Here is a 5,051-nt window from a genome sequence, read left to right as displayed (position 1 = left end):
TTTTATTAATTCTGGGCATAGTCTACATCTACAGTTTCCATGTACATCTGAATGTTGGAATAAATGTAAGACTGCATGTTGAAGCACTTCATAACTGTGTGAAAGTGTTATAAAAATATACTATTATTATTATTATTATTATTATTGTTACTAATTTAATGTGCAGAGATTTTGGTAGTTAAGAAGATTAGCGGACTTGGCCATTATGAAGAAAAAGTTAATGATCTTTTTCCACAGTAGGCAATTTCCATGTGTTATGTAAGCAAGTCTTCCTGTTTCAGTTCCTCTAAGTTTCTCTTTATTCTCGCCATTTTGTCATACACACACACACACACACACACATAAATAAATATGTATAACATAGAGATCCTCTCTTCCTCATTTACTGTAGCTGTCAAACTCTGCCTGTCTGGAGAACTTGTTAGTGTCCCCTCCCTTCTCTGTGCATGCCGTGAGAGCGTGAGGTGACATGTCACATAAGAGGAAAAATAGGCCACATCGTGTGGAGGTACAGCACAGAAAGTCGCAGAGCCTGCCATTGCTGCACTAGAGGACTCCGTTTGATGTGCATACACAGAGAACAGTGACCTAGTTGGGCAGTGACATGTTTATGGCTGATGAGCACAGGCCAGTGATTTTGCCAACAGAGATTGCACCCTTGCTTCAGGGCCCTTTCATTTAGAGCAGTTGGGCTTGAAAGTATTCCAAAAGACGAGACACGATTCTTGTCGAGTGAAACCTGAGCTCTCCACCTTCAAGCCAGTCCCCTTAACTTTTTCTTCTAGCTCTGTTTTTAAGTCACTCACATTTTTATCCATGCTTGCAGCATGACTCTAGAGATGGTATATGATGGTCAGTTTGGTAGTCAAACTACTGTAGGCTCAAATATCTGTGATGCAGAGGGAAAGTCCTTTGAAGTCATGAAGTTTAGTGTGAATGTTCATGTGCCCCAAACTTTGGGGCACATGAACATGAACATTGCTTTGATTGTACCACCTTCAGATCAAAAGTGAAAAGTTCTCTGTTTCTAGCTGAAAACAACAAAAAAGAACTCAGCCATGAGCTGTAAGTAAGTCCTGTATGTTACACTGTAACAAACTGCTCTAGAAATACAGAAAATATAGTGCAGTAAACTCTGTGAATTCGTCGGAATATTGTAAATGCTCGTGGTGTTAAGGGTAAAATATTAACAGCAAGCTACTGTATAATCTTACAGCTAAGATACTTTTCCTAGGATGTGGTTCCTCAGATTATGGACAGTTTGTAGACAGCGGGCGAGTGCAGAGACTCATGGGAATGTAAATGTTTAAAATGGATGTGGTTTCTAGTGTTTGTGTGGCCGAGAATATTGTTAGGTTTTAGCTAGCAATGGGTCCCCCACGCCTGAGACTCCTGAAGGGATTAATCACATCCAACCGACATTCATCTTCAGGGTTATTGGGTTCAGGGTAAAAAATACAAATGGATACAAGAGGCTGAATACAACAGAGTTCCTGCATCCATGCAGTGCACGGGGCAGGACATTTTGGGACAAAAGCAGATATGTGATGAAAGACATGAGACTGAGCACCCGTAGAGAATAGCGAATGGTGGTTTTATACATACAGCACCTTAATATGTTTTACAGCAATAGTATGGACATTATAATAGGAACACTGAAATAATAACATAATAGCAACCATTAAACACATAATTCCTTTTGCACAGTTCTGGCATATTTTGCTACATTAAGAAACTGTAAAATAACAGTTTCAAGCTTGGAAGCTAGCTGCAGGGACTTTTTTCCATAACGCACTGCACTGAATTGATGCCATTTTTACACAGTAAGACACAACAATTCAATGGAAACGATTGGGCAAGTACTGTACTGTGCTATTGTTTATGACTGCATACTTGCAAACGGCTTTGCGTTTGCTGTTAGTTAATAAATCCCGCCATATCAGAGAATGACTTTTATCACGTTTCAGTTTCTCAATTTTCTTTTTTTTCTCCTGGCAAAAGTTCTTCATCCTTCCTCCTCACTACACCTCCTGCATGGTAGTTTTCTTAAGTGCCTGTGCAGAGAACTCCTCTACTAGCTTAAATTATTCATTTTTCCCCCTGAACATGAGACAAACACATCAGGCTGCCTTTCTAAGTTTGCATGCAGTTGAACAATAAACTTACTGACCCTTTTAGTTGCTCAGTTCTTTTATTTGTCAAAATGAATCTCTTCTTTTCATATGAAACTGTAGAAATAAGTGATATCCATTGGCCTGTTTCGCTCTTTTTTTTTCTTTTTCTTTTTTCTTCTTTTTAGAAAAAAGATACTTAAAGCTCATTTCAAAAGATCACAAGTTCAAGAGCAACAATGAGTCTTAATTCCTCTGGTCGCTCCCAAATGGTGTCCAAGGCCATGTGTGAGTTGCCACAGGGCCTTTATGACAGCCTGCACATATTCATTTTTCTGATTAGAGCCTCAGATCAAGAGGCCTGCTCTATAATTACAGCCAACTCCACACTCTTTGTGAGACTCAAGTTGCCAAGGAAACAGCCAAATTAAGTATGTCTCCAGGGTGGGGGTGGGGGGTAAATATACCCTAGCTCTATATATGTAATCTTGTTTGATGTGTTTGCCACAGCTCTCTGCCTGTGAAGGAGGAAATAATTCACAGACATTGGATGGGTAGAGGGCTGAGGTGGGCGAGACCATTGTGTTACTCTGTCATATAATCAGCCAGAGAACAGGAAAGACATTTTGCCCTCAGAATCAGTTTTCTTTTGACATTAATAATACAGTTACAAAACCACAGAGAAAGGCCACTCCGTGCAATTGAATCAGCCTCAAGATCAATTTCCACTTGGTATTCAGTGGCAAGATTGTTAACCCTCTGAATGAACATCATGCGGGGAATTCTGAGGAATATGAAGTAATCAGCAAAAGTACTCCTTGGAAATATTTGTGAGACATCTGCTGCATGTGAAGCATTTTGGTAATAACTTCATCCCTAATAATTGCTATGTATCCATCCAGGATGCCCTTCAGTACTCAGGGAAGAACACACGCTGCTCTGTTCCACTCTCTGCATTGACACAGAGGATCTGTCCAGCTATTTCTCACCTGCGCTTCAAATTCGTCATCAACACATAGCAAGGGTTTCAAACTGTCTATTTGAATTACATGAGGGAGCTATAAGATCTGGCTGCAAATTGAATTTCCTGGTAGATGCCCATCCATCCCCCTGTCACTAACACTGCGGGTCTACTGTTACAGTTTCAATAAGATTACAAGATGCATACATTCCTGGAGAGACGCTGCAATCCAGCTTTATTAATGTTAACTTCTCCTTTCCTGAGTGAGGACACAAACATTCTAGAACTTCAAGTAAAAATACATTGCTATAGTTGATTTTCTATTGCTTTCTTAGTATAGACAATTATCCTGAAGAATAGCAGAGGTCGCAATCAAACTGCTTAGATGTACAGAGAGTTCTAATTGAAGACTTCTAGCATAATGCTTGCTGAATATTTGATCACTCTTCTTGGCAGAATTGGATTCATTTCCTAGCACAGACATGGCTTGTAATCATTCCACAAGTTTTCATCAGGGTTAAAGTCAGGACTTTGGGAAGGCCAGAAGCTTAATGTTAGTCTGCTTTATGCTGTCCAAAACCCAGTTTTTCTATAAGCTTGCCATCTTTGTCCCATTGGAACAGCCATTTGTGTCCAAGTTTCAACCATAGCTGTTGATTTGAGATGAAGCTGAAGAATCTGGAAGTAGTTCTCTGTCTTTATTACTCTATCCACGCCCTCTGACCACCACCAGTAGGCAACGGGTGAAGTGTCTTGCCCAAGGACACGATGACTGAGACTGTCCAAGCCGGGGCTCGAACCAGCAACCTTCCAATTACAAGGTGAACTCCCAACTCTTGAGCCACAATCGCCCTCAGAAGGAAGTGAAAAAAGAAACAAGGCTTAGTACGCATTACTGAAACAAAGATCTGCTCGACAAGCTGGTACTCTACCACACATGCAGTTACCAGGATAAGGTATCAGTGTACAGGAAATGATGGAATGGGCACTGCATTGTGCTTAAGGTCAACTATCTGGCATCATTCAAATAAAACTGGGAGCAATGAGACCCAACAGAGTGTCAATCACAGAAGGCAAGCACAAGCTAGACTGAACAGCAACTGTCAAGATTGACTTGTGGGTCTGCTTTAGCAACAATCTCTCATATATTATTCCATTAACTAAGACGGTAGTCAATTAATGTTTCTTAGCACAATGTGTTAAAACAGATAGCTAGCTGGCTCTGACCAGAGACAAGAAATTCATCCCAAAAACAAAAAGAGGAAGAGGTTGTGGTTTTGTTAGGCCTGCGCCAGTTTCGTGACTTAAAGCAACAGCTTCCTCAAAGCATACTGTCAATGGGAGGTTACCAGGCAACCAGCTGTCCACTTCACTTACATACCTACCAATTAAGGATGTTAAGAAACGCTGAAGAAGATGGCTATTAATGATTTAGCAGAACTGAAGAAACCTATAACTAGCAGTTACAATAATCAGTCCATCATTTCTCACTCCAGTTTCTCAAATGTGAAAACAAGTTGTCTTTTTCTTTATATTTTTTGATTGAAAATGGCTTTGTCAGGCAAAATGACCAGACATCGTGCAAATGTAAATGAGTTGCATTTACACTTGCATGATGTAGATGCAACTCAGTGACAAGTAGTGACCAAGTAGGTGATTTGAAACAGTAATCCATGCTTTTATTTCATCTCGTTTGGATTACTGTAATGCTCTGTATTTTAGAGTTAGTCAGTGTCTTCTCTCTCGTCTGCAGCTGGTCCAAAATGCTGCTGCACGACTTTTAACCAGAACTCATAAAAGAGAGCACATAACTCCCATCCTCGCCTAACTCCATTGGCTGCCTGTATAATTTACAGAGTGGGTCATTTATATGGATACACCGTAATAACATGGGAATGGTTGGTGATATTAAAGTCCTGTTTGTGGCACATTAGTATATGTGAGGGGGCAAACTCCTCAAGATGGGTGGTGACCATGGT

The sequence above is a fragment of the Haplochromis burtoni genome, unplaced genomic scaffold, assembly GCF_018398535.1.
Source record: "Haplochromis burtoni strain Fernald_Lab_line unplaced genomic scaffold, NCSU_Asbu1 Contig_107, whole genome shotgun sequence".
Taxonomy (NCBI): Eukaryota; Metazoa; Chordata; class Actinopteri; order Cichliformes; family Cichlidae; genus Haplochromis; species Haplochromis burtoni.
Note: the sequence above shows the minus strand (reverse complement) of the source record.